The sequence below is a fragment of the Oryctolagus cuniculus genome, chromosome 19, assembly GCF_051225735.1.
Source record: "Oryctolagus cuniculus isolate XC-2025 breed Fujian yellow rabbit chromosome 19, ASM5122573v1, whole genome shotgun sequence".
Lineage (NCBI taxonomy): Eukaryota > Metazoa > Chordata > Mammalia > Lagomorpha > Leporidae > Oryctolagus > Oryctolagus cuniculus.
The window spans coordinates 32,249,028-32,267,005 of NC_142885.1; the positions used below are offsets into that span (position 1 = coordinate 32,249,028).

Genomic DNA, 17,978 nt, shown 5'->3' on the forward strand with positions numbered 1-17,978 from the left:
TAATGAGGATTCTGAAAGACAGCGGAGGTGACTGAAATAATTAGCTTCCTGCCATCCACATGAGGGACTCAGATCTGAGTTCCTGGCTTGTGGCTTTGGACCAGTCTAGCTTCAGCCTACTCTCTTTCTCTCTCCAAATCTCTCTCTGACCCTCTGACCCTCTGACCCTCTGACCCTCAAGTAATTTTTTTTAACAGGCAGAGTGGACAGTGAGAGAGTGAGACAGAAAGAAAGGTCTTCTTTTGCCGTTGGTTCACCCTCCAATGACCGCCGTAGTCGGTGCGCTGCGGCCGGCGCACTGCGCTGATCCGAAGGCAGGAGCCAGGTGCTTCTCCTGGTCTCCCATGGGGTGCAGGGCCCAAGCACTTGGACCATCCTCCATTGCACTCCCGGGCCATAGCAGAGAGCTGGCCTGGAAGAGGGGCAACCAGGACAGAATCCGGCGCCCCAACCGGGACTAGAACCTGGTGTGCCGGCGCCGCTAGGCGGAGGATTAGCCTATTGAGCCGTGGCGCCAGCCTCCTCAAATAAAGTTTTAATATGTAATACAATAACTGAAAATATATTCTGTAACTGATTAAATTTGAGCTTTAAAGCTAAAGTTTGAGTTTTTGGAAAAATTTTATTCATCTTTTTTTAAAATTTATTTGACAGGTAGAGTTATAGACAGTGAGAGAGAGACAGAGAGAAAGGTCTTCCTTCTGTTGGTTCACTCCCCAAATGGCTGCTAGGACCAGCACTGTGCGGATCTGAAGCCAGGAGCCAGGTGCTTCCTCCTGGTCCTCCCAAGCACTTGGGCCATCCTCCACTGCCCTCCCTGGCTACAGCAGAGAGCTGGACTGGAAGAGGAGCAACCAGGACTAGAACCTGGTGCCCATATGGGATGCAGGCACTGCAGATGGAAGATTAACCAAGTGAGCCATGGCGCCAGCCCCTATCCATCATTATAATCTTGACAGCTTCCCAATACTTAAAAACTTTTCCAAAGATATTGGTGACTATGACAAATATAAACTTTTTTAAAGGTTTATCTATTTAATGAGATAACAAGAGAGGGAGGGAGGGATAGAGAGAGAGGGGTCCTCTACCAGCTGGGTCACTCCCCAGATGGCCACCATGGCCGGGGCGGGGCCAGGCTGCACCTAGGAGCCAGGAGCTCCATCCAGGTCCCCCATGCGGGCGCAGGGCCCAGGTGAGCAGAGCTGGGATGCAGGCGAAGCCCTCCCGGAGAGGAGAATTTCTAGCCGGTGTCCTGGTCACTGGGGAAGGGGGAACTGAGAATAAAGGCTCAGGAAGCTCCAGCGAGAAACACATGAGGGAGGGGGCGTTGGTCCCGGCCCCCTGGCCATCCCACCCAGGCCTCCAGGACCCTAGCCTTGCTCCCCCAGCAGTTCCAGGAAAGTTCAGAGGAGCCATTTCCTGCCACTCCCCTTGGTCAACTCTGAGGACCTCAGGCTTGCTCCCTTCCGCGCCCCCCCGCCCCGCCCTCCTCGCCCCCACCCCCCAGCTGCCCCCAGCCCTGGTCCGGCCCCATGGGTTCCTGGCGTTGCTTCCACTCGGGGGAACTCTGCTGGGAGAGCCTGTGAGCGAGCGTCTGCACACATACATGCACACGCACGCACACGGGTACACACACATGCACAGGTGCACATGCATACAAGGGTGAACACACACGGATGCACACGGGTGCACACAAGTACACGCACGCACACACGGATGCACACACAGGTGCACGCGCGCAGTCTGCAGGGCCAGCCCAGCTTCCTCTCCCCTAGGTTCCCCCCCCCCCAGGGAACCCCAGAACCCCGGGCGGTGGCACCTGGTGGGCCTTGGGACCCCCGAGAATGGCTCAGCCCTTAGCCCCGGGGCCTGGGCCCCGGAGACGTCCCAGTGACGCCCCTCCCAGCGGAGGGCGGTGTGGGGGGCGGCGGGCCGGCCCCTGCCTGGGGAGGGGGAGGCGGCCAAGCACGGAAGGGACTATGCAGGACGGGCTTGGGGCACAGACCCTGGGGCCCCACAGGGCAGGTCCGGGGCGGTTTCCGGCTGGAGTTGCCGCGCCCTCGGGGAGACCCGCGGGGGGCGGAGCTCCCAGCTGAGGCCGGCTGCTGGGGAGTGAGCAGCGGACGCGCGAGGGTGCGTTCACGCCGGCCGGGGCTTGGGGCTCCTCGCGGCTCAGCAGCGTCCCCGTCCCGCGCAGGCATCTCCTCGCCCTTGAAAAAGACAGAGATGGACAAGTCGCCATTCAACAGCCCCTCGCCGCAGGACTCGCCGCGCCTGCCCAGATTCACGCAGCACCACTGGCCCCTGATCGCCACGCACAACGGTGAGCGCGGGGCGGGGCGGGGGCCAGGGGCAGAGCGCGCACACACAGGCGGGGATCCCGGGCCAGGGGCTTGGAGAGAGCGCACACACAGGCGCGGGGCGCTGGGCCCAAGCCCCACGCTGACCGCCCCGCCGCATAGGCATCGTCCGGAGTCCGCACCCGTCCTCCGCCCTGCACTTCCCCACCACATCCATTCTGCAGCAGAGGGCGTCCACCTACTTCCCGCACACAGCCGTCTGCTACCCGCCTTATCTCAACCCTCAGGACCCGCTCAAAGATCTCATGTCACTGGCCTGCGACCCGGCCAGCCGGCAGCCTGGTCTGGTGAGTGAGGGGTGGCCAACGGGCGGAGGAGGGGGCGCGGCGACGCGGGCAGGGGTCCGCGGGTGGAGGAGGGGGCGCGGCGCCGCGGACAGGGTTCCGCGGGCAGCCGCAGATTCCTCCTCCTGGGCTCCTGCCAGGCCCCCGCAGCGATGCGCGTCCTGCCCTGGGGTTTCGCATTTGGGAGCGGCGGGCGAGGTGGCACCTTATGAACAGAGAGGCGGGGTGCAGGGGTCCCAGCCCCCTGGACCTCCAGCCGGTCTCGGGCCTGCCCAACCCCCGTAGCCCTGCCGGCGCCTTGGTCCCTCCGCGGCCGCCCCCCACCCCCGCTCAGCCTGGGCACCCAGTGCTCTTCCCTTCCCCGAAGGCTCTGGCCCCAGTCTAGCGGAAGGGGCGGCGCGCGTGTCCACTCCTTCCTCCCCCTCCCCCCGCACATACCGAGCTCCTTCCCGGTCCCCCCCCCGCTCCCCCCCCCGCTCCCCCCCCCCGCTAGGGGGAGCCGCCTCCCAGGAAGCCGGTGGGAATCAGGGCTCCCCTGCAGGACCCGCGGTTTGCCCTCCAGAGAGCCCGGGGCCACGTGGTCAGGGCCAGAGGGGCGGGGGGGGGGGGGCAGCACCGGGGTCTCAGGGGTCTCAGGCCCCAGGTGTCCGCGGGCTTCGGGAACAAGGATCCGGACTTCACAGCTCTGGGGACTCGGGGGCGGAGCCCCAGGCTGGCCCACTCCATTCTGGGTGTTTTTAGAATACATTTATGATTTATCTGAAAGGCAGAGTTGGGGGCGGGGTGGGGGGGAGAAGAGAGAGAGAGAGAGAGGTAGAGGTGTTCCGTCCACTGGGTCACTCCCAGAATGGCTGGGGCAGGGCCAGGCCAGAGCCAGGAGCTCCATCCGTGGCTCCCACGCAGGTGCAGGGGCCCAGGCACCTGGGCCATCAGCCAGGGACCCGGATGGGAAGTGGAGCGGCCGGGACTCGAACCAGCACTCCGTGGGTGCTGGCATTGTGCACAGCCCGCCATGGGCCACATCTCGCCATGCAAGGGAGGGTTCCGCCTGGCCCTGGAAGCCCCCTACCCCCTTCTATACTTTTCCAGCTGAGAACCCTGGATCACAGCTTGGTGACCTCTGTCAGCCCCGCCCCGCCCCCTCTCACACCCAGGCCAGGAACCAGCTTCCCTTGAACTGCCAGGAAGCTGGCCCCAGATTCAAATCTTGCCTCAGCCAGCTTGAAGGCCCAGGCTTACCCCGCCCACTCACCTGTGAGGTGGGGGAGGGCAACTGTGTCCTGAGCAGACTCCTCTGGGGGTGAACTGGGCCATGCCCAGGGACTGGCATGCAGTAGGCACTTAATAGATGTGGACAGCACGTAGATCCCCTCCCTGGAAGCCACACGGGGCTCTGACCACAAACCCAGGCTCCTGCCCCCAGGCCTGGCCAGGCCCCTGCTCCCCTCCCCCTCTGCAGCCCCTGACCAAGTGCCCTGGGCATGATTAGAGTGAGGGAGTGAGGCCTGCAGACCTGCTGCTGTCCTGCCTTGCCCCACACAGCAGTTTGGAAGTTACCAAATGCCCTCGGAGACAGGCGGCCCCCAGGACCGCGGGGTGCGGGGTGCTGCGGGAGTGCGTGCAGAGGGCCGGCTGTGTGACCCCAGGCAGCGGACACCCTCTCTGGGCCTGGCCGGCCCCTCGCTAATGGGCTCTTGGTCTCTCTCCTCCCTGCAGCCTACTCTGCAACCAACACATTCCCTGCAAACCGTTCCTTTGGGATTAGGACCAAGGGATCCTGTGGGCAGCTTTTAGGTACAGGTAGGGGCCGAGAGGCCGCCGGAGGGGGGCTGGGAGCCAGGCAGAGGGGCTGGCCTGGCCTGGGGGCACACGGAGAGGAGAGGGGAGCCTGCCCGCCTCTGCTGCCAGCCACAGCCCGGGCTCCGGGGTCCTCCAGCGAGCCTGGGCTGCCTTCTCCTGGGCTCCCCCTCCTGCCTCCTGCCCAACATCTGTCCAGATGGGGAGAGGCCCAGAGAGTCCGGGGACCTGCCCAGGGTCACACAGCCATCGACTGGAACTTGCCTCACCCCCACCCCGTGCCCCAGGCCCAGTGGCCTGGGGGGAGACCCTGCTCCGGGGAGGGGCTCAGAGCAGGGAGGTGAGTGACCCCGGGGCCCACGTGTCCCCCAACCTGCCCACCTTCGGGGACCCTGGGCCTGAGACAATAGGAGGGGCCCCAGAGCCCCAGCCCCTCACCGTGATATTGGGGAGGGAGTCTCAGATGCACAGAAAAGCCAGCCCAGAAGCTCCAGGTCATGTGGGGGAGGTCCCCAAGGCCGTGGCTGGACCCTGCTGCACCCCTCTGGGCCTCGGGCACAGGGCAGGGGCCAGCAGCTCCCACACCCAGGTCACTGGGAGCCAGGGCGGCACTGACCGGGCCCAGACCCCCTCCAGTGGGGGCTTTGAGCTCCTAATTGATTCAGAAACCAAAGCTAATAGGGCTCAGGCCTGGCCCTAACTCTTCCCCCGCCACCTGCCTGAGAGCAGAGGGAAACCAAGCCAAGCAAGGCCCCAGCGAGGATGGGGTGGGGGGCCAGGGTGCAGGGAGAGGTGGGGAGGGGCCTCCCTGCAGGGCTCACAGGGAGGGGCGTCCACAGTGGGTCAGGGCGCTGGGACAGGTTGTGACTGTTGGGAGGGGGGTGTGAGGGCAGGTGCCGCCCGCTCCCTGCAGCCAGGGAGGGGGCAGGAAGCCAGAGCCCCGCTCTGGGCCCCATCAGGGCTGATTCCAGCTCTGTCCGCACTTCCTCCCCCATTGGTGTTATTCCTGGCAGTGTGCCACTCAGCCCCCAGCCCGCCTCCAAGCCTCCTCCTCTGTAGCCCCTCCCCCAATCAATACCCATTGATCTCCACCCCCACCCCCAGCACTTGCCTAGCCCTCTGAGCTGGGCTCACCTGGGCACCCCAGCCCCCAGCTGCCCGCCGGCCCCGGGATCACCCCAAGGAAGGCCAGGGTCACATGCCAAAAGCCACGTGGGCAGCCGCGGCCAGGCCCCAGGAGGCAGAGGCTGTCCACTGGAGAGGGTCATGCCCAGAGCCTGGCTGGTTGCCAACGGAAACCAGACATGAGGTAGTTGCCAAGATTAATTTGAACACGGCTGGAGGTGGGCAGGTGCGAGCTCAGGTGCCACTTCCTTGGGATGGCCCAGTGGCTGCTGCATTGCTGGTTCCCGGGGACACCAGTGATAAGTGACAGGGGTGGGTGACAGCCCAAGCACCCGGCAGACCTGGGGTCTAGGGAGAGGGACCCAAGATGTCCCCAGCTGGCCCTGGAGTCAGGAGATAGGCCCGAGCAAACACCTGCAAGTCCTGGTGTCTAGGGAGATGGGCCCTAGCTACCTGCCACCACCCGGCCCTGGAGAGAGGGAGACAGGCCCAAGCTGCCCCTGGCCGGGCCTGGCGTCTAGGGAGACGGGCCCGAGCCACCCCACCCCCCCCAGCCCTGGAGAAGAAGGAGACAGGCCCAAGCTCCATGGCCGGCCCTGGGGTCTAGGGAGACAGGCCCGAGCTGATGTCGGACAGCCCTGGGGTCAAGAGACAGGCCTATGGCACCGTGGCTCAATAGGCTAATCCTCTGCCTGCGGTGCCTGCACCCTGGGTTCTAGTCCCGGTCGGGATGCCGGATTCTGTCCCAGTAGCTCCTCTTCCAGTCCAGCTCCCTGCTGTGGCCCGGGAGTGCAGTGGAGGATGGCCTAAGTCCTTGGGCCCTGTACCTGCAAGGGAGACCAGGAGAAACACCTGACTCCTGGCTGCGGATCAGCATCATGGTGTGCCGGCAGCAGTGCGCTGGCCACAGTGGCCACTGGGAGGTGAACCAACAGAAAAAGGAAGACCTTTCTCTCTGTCTGTCTTTCACTGTCCACTCTGCCTGTCAAAAAAAAAAAAAAAAAAAAAAAAAAGAGAGAGAGAGAGAGAGAGAGGCCTAAGACCCCACTGGCCAACCCTGGAGTCTAGGGAGATGGGCCCTGGAGTAGAGACACGGGCCCAGGCTGCCCCTAGCCAGCCCTGGGATCTAGAGTGATGGGCCCAAGCTGCCCCCAAGCGGCCCTGGGATCTAGAGAGTCAGGCTCGGACTGCCCCCCCAAGCCCTGGAGAAGGGGGAGACAGGCCCAAGCTGCCCCCAGCCAGCCTGGGAGTCCAACACTGGCCTGAGTTGCCACCTGGCAGGCTCTGGAGTGTAGGGAGAAGGCCTGGGCTGCCCCCAGCTGTCCTAGAGTCAGGAGAAGGGCCTGAGCCACCCCCGGCCAGCCCTGGGATCTAGAGAGATGAGCCCGGGCCGTCCCCCCCACCCCCCGAGCCCTGGAGAAGAGGGAGACAGGCCCAATCTGCCCCTGGCCAGCCCTGCGGTCTAGGGAGATGGCCCAGGCTGTCCCCCACCCCAGCCCTGGAGAAGAGGGGGACAGTCCCAAGCTGCCCCCTGCTGGCCCTGGGCTCTAGGGAAATGGGCCCAAGCTGCCCCCAGCCAGCCCTGGGGTCTAGGGAGACGGGCCCGGGCTGCCCCCCCCCAGCCCTGGAGAAGAGGGAGACAGGCGCAAGCTGCCCCTGGCCAGCCCTGGAGTTGAGACATGAGCCTGAGCTGCCCCTGGCCAGCCCTGCGGTCTAGGGAGATGGCCCAGGCTGTCCCCCACCCCAGCCCTGGAGAAGAGGGAGACATTCCCAAGCTGCCCCCTGCTGGCCCTGGGGTCTAGGGAGACTGGCCCAAGCTGCCCCCGGCCAGACCTGGGGATGAGACATGAGCCCAAGCTGCCCCCGGCCAGGCCCTGGGGTCAAAGGAGACAGGCCTGAGCCACCCCTGGCCAACCCTATGGTCTAGGGAGACGGGCCTGAGCTGCCCCCAGCCATCCCTGGGGTCAAGACACGGGTCCGAGCTGCCCCTGGCCTGCCCTGGAGTCAGGATATGGACCCGTGCCACTCCCGGCCATCCCTGGGTTCAAGACACAGGTCTGAGCTGCCCCGGGCAGCCCTGGGGTCTAGGGAGATGGGTCAGGGCCGCCCACCCCCTGGCCCTGGAGAAGAGGGCAACAGGCTGAAGCTGCCCATGGCTGGCCTTGGGGTCTAGGGAGACTGGCCTGAGCATCCCCCAGCCAGCCCTGGGGTCGAGGGAGATGGGCCCAGGCCACCCCCTCCACCCTGCTAGCCCTGGGGTCATGACAGACATGAGTTGCCCCCGGCCAGCCCTGCGGTCTAGGGAGCCGGGTCTGGGCCAACCCCCTGGCCCTGGAGAAGAGGGAGACAGGCCCAACCTGCCCCTAGCAGGCACTGGGCTCTAGGGAGACTGGCCCAAGCAGTCCCCAGCCAGCCCTGGAGTCGAGACCCGGGCCCAAGCTGCCCCTGGCTGGCCCTGGGGTCTAGGGATATGGGCCTGAACTGCCCCCAGCCAGCCCTTGGGTCTATGGAGTCAGGCCTGAGCCACCACCCCCCCCCCCTGCCCTGGAGTAGAGGGAGACAGCCCCAAGCTCCCTGGCTGGCCCTGGGGTCAGGAGAAAGGCCTAAGCCCCCCACAGGCCAGCCCAGGGGTCTAGGGAGATGGGCCCGGGCCAACCCCCCCCAGCCCTGGAGAAGAGGGAGACAGGCCCAGGCTCCCTGGCCAGCTCTGTGGTCTAGGGAGTCGGGCCCGAGCTGCCCCCGGCCAGCCCTGGGGTCAGGAGACAAGCCTAAGCCCCCCAGCGTCCAGTCCTGGAGTGTAGGGATTTTGGACTGAGCTGCCCCCGGCTGGTCCTGGGGTCTAGGGAGACAGGCCTGGGCTGCTTCCCCGCCCCAGCCCTGTAGAAGAGGGAGACAGGCCCGAGCTTCCCCTGGCTAGCCCTGGGGTCAGGAGACAGGCCTACGTCCCCCACTTGCCAGCCCATGAGTCTAGGGAGACAGGCCAGAGCTGACTCTGGCTCAGCCCTGGGGTCTAGGGAGAGGGGCCTGAGCTTCCCCCAGGTCTCCTGTGCCCCTGCTGGGCAGCCCCAGGCTCATCAGCTCCTCTGTGATACCAGGCTAAGGGTCCGCCCTCCTCAGGGCTTGTTACTAACTATTGTGAACTGTAAACAGGATATATTCAATGAAAACCACATCTCATTATGAGCTACAACAAGTATTGATAACTGAAATCTAAGAGATCCTCTTAATACCAGCGAAAAGCTCAACTCATGTTGCTTTCTGAAGTACAGCAGTGAGACTGAGAGTCAGCTTCTCAGAGACAAAAAAACCATGGAGCAACAGACTGAAGATGAAGAAAGCACTAGAGGAACCTAGAAGTGTACAAGCAAGAGTAAACTTTACCAAGGAAGGCAAAATAGCAGTGAACTTCAAAAATTTTGTGTAGAACTGGTAATAAAAATAGTTATTTTGCTGTAGCTTTGGAATTCATGTACATTTTTCAAAATATGCATTTTCCATCAATTTTGTGAAGACCTCTCTTGTACATAGGTTTATGTACCAAATAAAGTGCAGTGAGGCAAGGTGTTGGGTCTCCCAGTTAAACAGGCCAGTAAAGATGCCCACATTCCACACCAGAGTATGTGGATTCAATACCCACCTACAGCTTTTGATTCTTGCTTCCTAGTAATGCAGACCCTGTGAGGCACAGGTTATGGTTCAAGTAATTGAGTTCCTGCAACACATATGGGGACTTGGACTAGGCTTTCAGATCCTGGCTTTGGCTTGGCACAACCCCAATCACTGTAGTCATTTAAAGTGCTTACCAGATTGGGAGCTCTCTCTCTTTCTCTCTTTCTCTATCTCTATTGGATGATCTGCCATCTATCTATATATCTATCTACATATCTATCTATCTATCAAATCTATATCTGTTTCATTGTCTTGCTTACTCTCAGACAATAAATGAATCTTAAAAAAATACATTGGCAAGAAATTTGTATGAAAATGATTCTTAAAAGAGTTTTGCTTTTGGCAGAAGAAAAACAATCTAAGATAAAAGCAAAGCAATATAAGCAGGAATGATAAACAACAGAAGGATTAAATGTAAGGGTAAATTTAAGTTATTGACTTTAGAAAGCAATCACATGGATACCTTACTTGTTCAAAATGTGTATAATTTAAATTCTGATAATGGAAAAAAGATGAAAGTGAAACAATTACAGTAAATATGATTCTAGTGTTGTGAAAAGTAGTAAATTTGAAATACTGATGATAAGTCAGCAGTAAATCTGACAATTGCTAGGGTAACCACAAAAATAATTAAGGAATACATAACCAACAAACCAATGGAGAGGAAATTAAGTAACAAACTATATAGATTCAAAATGAGGGAGAAGAGGAAACTACTAAAACAGGAAACAAAGTAAGATGCTAAATTCAGGTAAAACATATCACAAAATTTTAAATGTAAATTAACTAAGTGATCCAGCTAGAAATCAAAATTTTCTTATTTAATGGAAAAACAGTTAATTATTTGCTATTTAGGATACAACCCTTAAATGTTTAAGAGTAAAAATGTTGAAAATATACCTACACATTTTGAATAGAAGACTCTCTTGACATCTGACAAGACAGACTTTCATGCAGGAACTATTACTAGATATATTCAGAGAGATTTCATAATGATATAGTTATCAATTCAGTGGGAAGATATAGAATTCTAAATTCTTATGTAGGTTAATGTGGGAAGAGTTTTAGCACTTGTCCTTTTTTTTCTTAAAATTTTAAGCTTTTTATTTAGTGAGAGAAAGAACTTATCTTCAGAAACAGTAAAGATTCAGGTGAAAACAACAAAGAAAATTAAGAACATGCTCATAATTCATATTCATATGAATTGAACATGAGTTTTGCTGCGTACAGAATCTTTCATCAAATAAACTTTATTAGGGTGAGCGTAGTGGCACAGTAGGTTAAGTCAACACTTACAGTGCCCATGTCCCGTATCAAATGCTTAGTTTGGGTCCCTGCTACTCTTCTTTTCCAGCTTTTATGAGTGTGCCCAGGAGACACAGAAAATGGTCCAAGTCTTTGGGTTCCTGCCACCCTTGTGGAGTGAGTTCTTGGATCCTGACTTTGGCCTAGCCTAGTCCCAGCTGTTGCAGGTATTTGGAGTGTGAACCAGCAGTTGGAAAATCTCTGTCTCCCTTTTTCTCTCAATGTTGCTTTTGATCTGCAATACAAAGAAATAAATTCAATTTTAAAAAGATACACTTGATCAGCAGCCACTTCCCCTCCCAGGTGTAGGTTAGGCTTGACTAACTTGTGTTGACTAAGGAGAGCCATGTGAGGAAGAAGTTGAAAGGGATAGGTTTTGTGTTACCGTGTTCCCTTTTCCTTGTGCTATCATGGGACAGGATTCTACTATTCTTGCTTGGCACGCCTGAGTAACAAAGATAATATGACTTCTGTGAGCAGAGTCCCCTGCCCAAATGATGGACCTGTACAGTGAGTAAACCAGCAATCTGTTACTATAAAACCCTGCGAGTCACAGTGTTAACCTAGCCTTCCCACCTTGACCTCGTCAACTCTCCCTCCATCCCCTACCCCATGGCCACTGTCCAGCTTATGTTTTATTCACATTCACATTTTATTCAGATTCATGATAGAAGGAGGAAACCATATTAGATGATTTATATTTTCAAGATTTATTTATTTACTTAAAAGTCAGAGTTACAGAGAGGCAGAAGCAGAGGCAGAAGCAGAGGCAGAGGCAGCGGCAGAGAAAGAGAAAGAGAAAGAGAAAGAGAAAGAGAAAGAGAAAGAGAAAGAGAAAGAGAAAGAGAAAGAGAAAGAGAAAGAGAAAGAGAAAGAGAAAGAGAAAGAGAAAGAGAAAGAGAAAGAGAAAGAGAAAGAGAAAGAGAAAGAGAAAAAGAGAAAGAGAAAGAGAAAGAGAGGTCTTCCATCTTCTGGTTCACTCCCCAGGTGAACACAATAGCTGGAGCTGAGCTGATCCAAAGCCAGAAACCAGGAGCTTCTTCTGGGAGTTCAGGAGCCCAAGGACTTGGGCCATCTTCTACTTCTTTCCCAGGCAATAGCAGAGATCTGGATCAGAAGTGGAGCATCCAGGACTCAAACCAGCACCCGTATGGGATGCCAGTACTGCAGGTGATGTGTTTACCTGCTACATCACAGTGCTGGCCACAAGATTATATACTTTTATGAATGCTATAAGCAACTAGCACTGAAAGAAATTATAAAAAGGAGATTTAATAGGTAACACTTGTATAGAAACTACTTAGTGAATCTGTTTCCAAATAATTCAGGAGCATATTGTTATGATCTGTTTTCATAGGTTAATATTAAATAGAAATTTATTTTTAGATACATCCATCAGGAATGTCATATGTGCATACATCTGTATGTTCTCTGAATGGTTGAGAGCGAAATAAAATAATTGCTTACATCTGAATCGATAGATTTCGTGAATAGTGATAGGTTTTAAGAGGGATATAATTCAGCCGGCGCCGCGGCTCACTAGGCTAATCCTCCACCTTGCGGCGCCGGCACACTGGGTTCTAGTCCCGGTTGGGGCGCTGGATTCTGTCCCGGTTGCCCCTCTTCCAGGCCAGCTCTCTGCTGTGGCCAGGGAGTACAGTGGAGGATGGCCCAGGTGCTTGGGCCCTGCACCCCATGGGAGACCAGGAGAAGCACCTGGCTCCTGCCATTGGATCAGCGCGGTGCGCCGGCCGCAGCGTGCCGGCCACGGCGGCCATTGGAGGGTAAACCAACGGCAAAAGGAAGACCTTTCTCTCTGTCTCTCTCTCTCACTGTCCACTCTGCCTGTCAAAAAAAAAAAAAAGAGGGATATAATTTTTTCTAGTTGAAAATTGCTCTTCTCACACCTGGTAGGAAGACAGGATGTGAATGGCTGGCAGTGAGGCAAGATTGTTGCAGATTCTCTATCTTAGGAGAGTAGTGGGCTGGAGGGCTGGGGGGAAGAGGGTAGAGCTCATTAATGAGGTAGAGTGGGAGGAAATTAAAATCAGCTGTGGGTCAGAACAACTTTAAGAAGCAGGAGAATTGTGGCAGTGACTGCATGGAGTTCCTGATGAACAGATTGCAGAGTGAAGCAGTGCAGCCTGAACAGGCTGTATTTGCATGGGCGTTCATTGAGGCCTTCAGTATGGGGGGTCAGAGCAGGTAAAATGAAAAAGGGCAAGGAGGGGAGCAAGGCCCAGGACTTGGAGGGCGAGGAGGGGAGCGGGCTTCGGACCTGGAGGTCATGAGTAGAGCAGGGCCCAGGCCCTGGAAGGCCAGAGGGGAGCAGAGTCTGCCCCTGGATTGCAAGGAGGGGAGTGGGGCCCAGGCCCTGGAGGGCCAGAGGGGAGCAGGGCCAGGTCCTGGAGGGCAAGGAGGGGAGTGGGCCCAGGCTCTAGAGGGCCAGAGGGGAGCGGGGTTTTGCCCGGAGAATGAGGAGCAGAGCTGAGTCCGGCTCTGGAGGGGGAGGATGGGAGCTGGGCCCAGTGCCTGGAGGGCAAGGAGGGCAGCGGGGTCTGGCCCTGGAAGGCGATGAAGGGAGCTGGACCCAGACCCTGGAGGGTGAGGAGGGGAGCGGGGCCAGGCCCTGAAGGGCGAGTAGTGCAGCAGAGCTTGGCAAGAAGGCGAGGAGTGGAGCAGGGCCCAGGCCCTGGAGGGCCAGGAGTGGAGCAGGGCCCAGGCCCTGGAGAGTTAGGAGGGGAGCAGGGTCTGATCCTGGAGGGCTGCAAGGGGAGCAGGGCCCACTCCCAGGAGGGTGATGGGGGAGCAGGGACCAGGCCCTTGAGGGCCAGGAGGGGAGTGGGGTCTCTCCCAGAAGGGAGAGAAGTGGGGCAGGGCCCAGGCCCTGCAGGGCGAGGATGGAGTGGGGTCTGGCCATGGAGGGCAGTGAGTGGCGCCTGGTATAGCCCTGGAGGGTGGCTAGGGGAGCAGGGCACAGGCCCTGGAGTGCAAGGTGGGGAGTGGCACCCATCCCTGGAGAGCGAGGAGGGGAGCAGGGTCCGGCACTGGAGGGTGGCAAGGGGAGCGGGGCCCAGTCCCTGGAAGGCTAGAGGAGGAACAGAGTTTGGCCCTGGAGGGTGAGGAGGGGAGCGGGGTCCAGTCTCTGGAGGGCGATGAAGGGAGTGGGGCCCATTTCCTGGAGGGTGAGGAGGGGAGCAGGGTATGGCCCTGGAGGGCGAGGAGGGAACAGGGCCCAGGCCTTGGAGGGTGAGGAGGAAATAGGGCCCAGGCCCTGGAGGGTGAGGAGGGGATCCCGGCTGGGCTCTGGAGGGCAAGGAGGGGAGCAGGACCCATGTGGGGAGCAACTGGGAGCAACTCGGACTAGACTAAGTTACTGGAATTAAGACTTATTCTATGCATCTGCTCTCCCACAATATGGCGCTGGGAGAGGAGCAAACAGCTTCTACCCAGCTGCCTTTCACCAACTTGACAAGCTGCAGGAGCTGCTCCTGATTGGAGGAGAGCAGAATACTCGGCGTGTGGGTAGCAGAGTTGGGATTGGTGGAAGAGGACTATAAAGGAGGAGAGAGACAACATGCACCAGGAACATCTATCTGAAGGAACACCTGTGCAGCCCCCGAGAGAGCCGGCCGGCGGTGTGCCACTCCCCCGCAGAAGTGGGGAAAGCGGCAGGGGGAACCGCCCTTCCACGGAGGTGGAAGGGATGGTAGCCAACCCGGGAAGAACCAGCAGCAAACCTGGGGAGGGCCGAGCAGACGAAAGAACAATGCAGGGTCCTGTGTCGTTCCTCCACGAAGAGGGGGAGCGACAGACCCAGTGCCTGGAGGGCAAGCAAAGGACCATGGCACAGGCCCTGGAGGGCTAGAAAGGAAGCGGGGCCCACTCCCTGGAGGGCAAAGAGGGGAGAAGGGCCCAGCCCTGGAGGGCGGTGAGGGGAGCACAGCACCGGCCCTGGAGTGTGAGGTGGGAGTGGTGCCGTCCCTGGAGAGTGAGGAGGGGAGCGGGGCCCAGGATCTGGATAGCGAGGAAGGGAGCGGGGTCCAGCCCTGGAGGGTGATGACATGAGCGGGGCCCATTCCCTGGATGGCAAGAAGGGGAGTGGGGCCAAGCCCCTTGAGAGCGAGCAGAGGAGCAAGGCCCAGGCCCTGGAGTGTGAGGAGGGGAGCGGGGTCCGGACCTGGAGGGCTGTGAGGGGAGCATCCTCCAGCCCTGGAAGGCAGCAAGCTGAGCTGGGCCCGGGCCCTGGAGGGCGAGGAGGTCTGCACCTTAGGAGAGCATTTTCTGGCCCTGGAAGGCAAGGAGGGGAGCAGGGCCCAGTCCCTTTAGGGCAAGCAGAGGAGCAGGCCAAGGCCCTTTAGGGCAAGGAGGGGAGCTGGGTTTGGCCCTGGAAGGCGCTGAGGGGAGCAGGGCCCAGGCCCTGGTGAGTGAGGAGGGGAGTGGTGTCTGGCCTGGAGGGTGGCTATCAGGCCCAAATAACAAGATGGAGGCCCAGTCTAAAATAGGTGAACCATGATCCAGGCTCAGATCTCTCACCTCCAGGGCCGGGCCCAGCTCACCTGTTGCCTTCCAGGACCTGGGCCCCGTTCCCCACGCTGCCCTCCAGTGCAGGACCCGGATCCCCTCCTTGCCCTCCAGGGCCCGGCCCTGCTCACCTCCTCGCTCTCTAGGGCCTGGGCCCTGCTCCCCTCCTTGCCCTTGAAGGCCTGGCCCAGCTCACCACCGCAGCCTCCAGGGCCTGGGCCCCGTACCCTCCTCACCTCCTCGGCCCTGCCCTGCTCCCCTCCTTGCCCTCCAGGGCCTAGTCCCCGATCCCCTACTCGCTGTCCAGGGCCCTGCCTTGCTCCCCTCTTCACCCTCCAGGGCCCTGCCCTGCTTTCCTTGCCGCCCTCCAGGACCTGACCTGCTCCCCTCCTCGCCCTCCAGTGCAGGACCCTGCTCCCCTCCTTGCCCACCAGGACCTGACCCGCTCCCCTCCTCGCCCTCCAGGGCCTGGGCCCAGTTTCCCTCCTTGCCCTCCAGGGCATGGGCCCCGCTCCAATCCTCACCCTCCAGGCCCAGGCCCCGCTCCCTTCCTTGACCTCCAGGGCTGGGCCAGCTCCCCTCATCACCCTACAGGGTCAGGGCTTGCTCCCATCCTCGCCCTCCAGGTCCTGGAACCTGCTCCCCTCCTTGTGCTACAGGACCTGAACCCGCTTCCCTCCTTACCCTCCAAGGCATGGGTCCTGCTCCCATCACTGCCTTACGGGGCCTGACCCCGCTCCCCTCCTCACCCTCCAGGACCTGACCGGTTCCTCTCCTCGCCCTCCAGGGCCTGGGCCCTGCTCCCCTCCTTTCCTCTAGGGCCGGATCCGCTCTCCTTGCTGCCCTCCAGTGCAGGATGCTGCTTCCCTCTATGCCTTCCATTGCCCCGCCCTGATACCCTTGCTGTGCTCCAGGGGCTTACCCTGCTCACTTCCTTGCCCACCAGGGCCTGGGCTGTGCTCCTCTTGCTGCCCACCAGGGCCATGCCCTGCTCCCCTCCTTGCCCTCCCGGACTAGACCCTACTCCCCTCCTCACCATCCTGGGCCAGGCCCTCCTCCCCACCTCCGCCTACAGGGCCTAGGACCTGATCCCCTCCCAGCCCTCCAGGGCCAGGCCCTGCCCCCTCTTTGCCCTCCAGGGCCGGCCCCCCTCCTCTAATTGCCCTCAAGGACCAGACCCAGCTCCCCTCCTCACAGTCCTGGGCCAGGCCCCCATCCTCTCCTTGCCCTCACGGGCCACTGAGTTCCCTTCGTCACCCTCCAGGTCCTGGTCCCCATCCCCACCTTGCCCTAAAAAGCCAGGTCATGCTCCTCTCAACACCCTCAAGGGCTGGGCCCAGCAGCACCCTCCTCAGCCCACAGGGTCAGGCCTTGCTCCTATCCTTGCCCTCCAGGGCCTAGGCACACCACCCGCATCGCCCTCCAAGGCCTGACACTGCTCACCTCCATGCATTCCAGGTCTGGGCCCCGATACCTTCACTGCCTTCCAGGGCCTAGAACCGTTCCCCTTGCCAACGTCCAGGGCCTGGCCCCATTCCCCTCCTCACCCTCCAGGACCTGACCCCACTCCCCTCCTCACCCTCCAGGACCTGACCCCACTCCCCTCCTCACCATCCAGGAACTGTCCCCGCTCCCCTCCTTGCCCTCCACATCCACGCCCTCCATGGCCTGGCCCCCATTCCTTCCTAGCCCTCCAGAGCCTGGGCCAAGTTCCCTCCTTGCCCTCCAAGTCTGGGCCCAGCTCCCCTCCTCACCTTCCAGGCCCTAACCCAGGTCCCCTCCATGCCTTCCAAACCAGGCCCCGCTCACCTCCTCACCCTCAAAGACCAGACACTCTTCCCCTCCTCACCTCCAGGGCCTAGGCCCTGCTGCCTTCCTCACCCTCCACGGCCAGGACCTTCTCCCCTCAGGAACAGCCAACACTGCCCTCCAGGGCATGGTCCCACTCCCCTCCTCACCTCCAGGGGCAGGCCTGCTCCTCCTGCTGCCCTCCAGGGCAGGGCCCTACTCCCCCGCCCCACTCCAGTGCAAGATCCCACTCCCCTTCTTGCCCAAAAGGGTCAGCTCTGCTCCCCTCCTCACCCTCTAGCTCCTGGACCCCGTTCCTCTCCCCGCCCTCCAGGGTCAGGCCCTGCTCCCAACCTCACCCTCCAGGGCCAGACTCCACTCCCCTAATTTCCCTCCAGGGCGGGACCCTGCTTCCCTCTATGCCCTCCATGGCCCTGCCCTGCTCCCCTCGCGGCCCTCCAGAGCCTGACCCTGCTCACTTCCTTGCCCTCCAGAGCCTGGGCCCTGCTCCTTTTCTGCCCACCAGGGCAGACCCTGCTCCCACCACTGCCCTCCAGTGCAGGACCCAGCTTCCCTCCTTGCCCTCCAGGGCCGGGCCCTGATCCCTTCCTCACCTTCTAGGTCCTGGACCCTTCTCCCCTCCTTGCTTTCGAGGGCCAGGCCCCGCTTCCCTAGCCACCCTCCAGAGCTGGACACCGCTCCCCTCCTGGCCCTCCAGCGCCGGGCACTGCTCCCCTGCTTGCCCTCCAGGACCTGAGCCCTGCTCCCCTCCTTGCCAAACAGGGCCTGGGCCCCGCTCCAATCCGTGCCCTCCAAGGCCTGGCCCTGCTCAACCCCATGCCCTCCACGGACTGGGCCTCGATCCCCTCACTGCCTTCCAGGGCCTGGCTCCGTTCCCCTCACCACCCTCCAGTGCTGGACACTGCTCCCCACCTAGCCCTCCAGGGCCTTGGCTATGGTCCCTTCCTGGCCCTCCAGGTCCAGGCCCAACTCCCCTCCTCATCCTAGAGGGTCGGGCCCTGCTACCATCCTCGCCCTCCAGGGCCTGGGCCCTGTTCCCCTTGTTGCCCTCCAGTGCGGGACCCTGCTTCCCTCTATGCTGTCCATGGCCCTGTCCTGCTCCCCT

General features: G+C 59.9%; 1 long non-coding RNA gene across 1 annotated transcript in view; it reads left to right on the forward strand.

Annotated features, from left to right (window-relative positions):
• The first annotated feature begins 1,891 nt into the window (after window positions 1-1,891).
• Window positions 1,892-17,978, forward strand: part of LOC149120466 (uncharacterized) — a 71,004-nt gene continuing 54,917 nt past the window's right edge. Inside the window, exon 1 of the long non-coding RNA XR_016225615.1 lies at window positions 1,892-2,647. This is a non-coding gene — a long non-coding RNA (uncharacterized LOC149120466). The remainder of the gene's footprint in view (window positions 2,648-17,978) is intronic.